We start from the raw sequence: 2,435 nt of genomic DNA, 5'->3' as shown, positions 1-2,435 counted from the left end.
CAAAAGAGGGGAAAAAAACACTACCTAAATAATAAAGAAAATGAGTGAATACACTATCATTTCACACCTTTATTGCCACTTTCCCCAGCATCTGTCACCACAAATATTGCAATAACTTCAAAACTGGTCTCTATTTCTACCTTTACCCCTATTTTTTTTTCATCTCCCCTGTGCTGTTTATTCAGAAGAAACAGGAAAATGTGCTCCATAAAAACAAAGATGTAAATCGAGGAAAAGAAACTCAAGAAATCCAAAAAATGCACAATTCAATACCTTTACCCTCTTTAACAGTCCCTCTCCACCTTCCCCTCCCCAGGGTCTATTGTTAAGAGTAGGTCAAGTCAATGGTTTCCCCTCTCACTGAGAGTAAAATCCAAAGTATTTCCTATGGCCTATAAGTCCCTCCAAGACCCGGCCCCCTCTCACCTCTGACCTCATCTTCTATTACTCTTTCCTGGGTTATTCACCTCCAGTCTCATGAGCCTTCTGTTCTTTGATCATCCAAGCATGCTTCTTCCTCAGGGCGTTTGTAGTAGTTCTAGCTACTCCCAAGCCACCGTCCTTGACTTTAAAGACTTTGACTCCTATCTCACATTACTGCCAGCCACTCCTGGTAATAAAGAGCTGGAATAGACACTTCTTCTTTGAGCCTCGTTAATTTCCAGTGAAACCCCTTAGAAAGCAGCCCCTCTGCATGTCTTGACTCCTTTAAGTTAGCTGTACTGTATGACTCATTTCTTCATTTTTTCAGGTCTTTACTCAAATGTCAAGCTATTTTGTTTGAAGAACCTAGAAACAGTGTCTGGCACATAGTAAATGCTCAGTAAATATGTTTTAAGGGAATAGAAAAAATGAATAAGCAGGTTGACTCAGAAAAACGTGGACTAAGTATAAAATTATATAGAGGATTTTGGGTCTTATTTTTATGCTGCTTAAATTTTTAAAAATTATTTATGCTTATACTTACTGGAATATTTCTTCATAATTCTGGGCCTCAGTTCAGTCAATATTTGTTCCACAAACATTTACTGAGTGCCTGCCATAAACCAAAAACTGAGCTAAATTGTAGTGATAGATGGTGTAAACATTGTATTCTGCCTTCAGGGAGACAGTAGATTATTTTATTTCTACAAGTTCTTCTGGCCCAGATAGACTGGGGTTGTGTGTTTTATTGGTTTTTTGTTTGTATTGCAGTTCATGTAGTGCTTTTCCTGTGGCAGAGATATCATAAATACCATTCTCAGGCTAGTTGCCTTATTTTCTTTGAAACTGTTTGCCATCCAAAGTAGCATTGACCTCGCTCTTTGCCTCCTTAAAAACAGCAGATGGCGGATGAAGCCAGTGCTGGGGAAGGGCCCGGAGGTGGGGGGGGGGGGGGGAGGGGGCCTGGAATGGGAGGCCGCGGTGGCTTCCGAGGAGGCCGCGGAGCTTGCGGAGGCAAGGCGGAGAGGACAAGGAGTGGTTCCCTGTCACCAAGCTGGGCCGCCTGGTCAAGGACATGAAGATCAAGTCCCTGGAGGAGATCCATCTCCTCTCTCTGCCCATCAAGGAATCTGAGATCATGGACTTTTTCCTGGAGGGCATGCCTCAAGGATGAGGTTTTGAAGATTTTTCCTGGCAAAAGCAGACCCGTTAATAATTCAATAAAAATAATTAATGAAAAAAAAAAAAAAAAAGCAGACCCGTGCTGGCCAGCTGACCAGGTTCAAGGCATTTGACGCCACTGGGGATTACAACGGACATGTCGGTTTGGGTGTCAAGTGCTCTAAGGAGGTAGCCACTGCCATCCGTGGGGTCATCATTTTGGCCAAGCTCCCCATCGTCCCCATGCGGCCAGGCTACTGGGGGAGCAAGGTTGACAAGCCCCATACCATCCCTTGCAAGGTGACTGGCCACTGTGGCTCTGTGCTGGTGCGCTTCATTCCTGCCCCCAGGGACACTGGCATCGTCTCAGCCCCTGTGCCCAAGAAGCTACTGATGATGGCCGGAATTGACGACCACTACACCTCTGCCAGGGGCTGCACCACCACCCTGGGCAACTTTTTGATGCCATTTCCAAGACCTACAGTTATCTCACTCCTGATCTCTGGAGAGAGATGGTGTTTACCAAGTCTCCGTATCAGGAATTCACTGACCATCTTGTAAAGACCCACACCAGAATTTCTGTGCAAAGGACCCAGGCTCCAGCTATAGCCACCACATAGTTTTATATGAGAAGAATAAAGTGAATGAAGCCAGAAAAAAAAAATTAACCTCTTCTGAAACATACCTTTTTACCCTACGTCAAACAAAACTAATATGCAAAGATCTACCAAACAGCTCAATCTTTTTTTATTGCAATATAATTGATATACATCATGTATTAATTTCAGGTGTACAACATAATGATTCAATATTTGTATATATTGTGAAATGATCACCACAATTAGTTAACA

The 2,435-nt window shown here is 43.2% G+C and overlaps 1 pseudogene; it reads left to right on the top strand.

Annotated features, from left to right (window-relative positions):
• The first annotated feature begins 1,325 nt into the window (after positions 1-1,325).
• On the top strand, positions 1,326-2,204 carry LOC103011491 (40S ribosomal protein S2-like; annotated as a pseudogene).
• The last annotated feature ends 231 nt before the right edge of the window (positions 2,205-2,435 follow it).

The sequence above is a fragment of the Balaenoptera acutorostrata genome, chromosome 7 (assembly GCF_949987535.1).
Source record: "Balaenoptera acutorostrata chromosome 7, mBalAcu1.1, whole genome shotgun sequence".
In the NCBI taxonomy this organism is placed as follows: Eukaryota; Metazoa; Chordata; class Mammalia; order Artiodactyla; family Balaenopteridae; genus Balaenoptera; species Balaenoptera acutorostrata.
The sequence above is the reverse complement of the archived record's forward strand: the minus strand, read 5'-3'. Positions and strand labels throughout refer to the sequence as shown.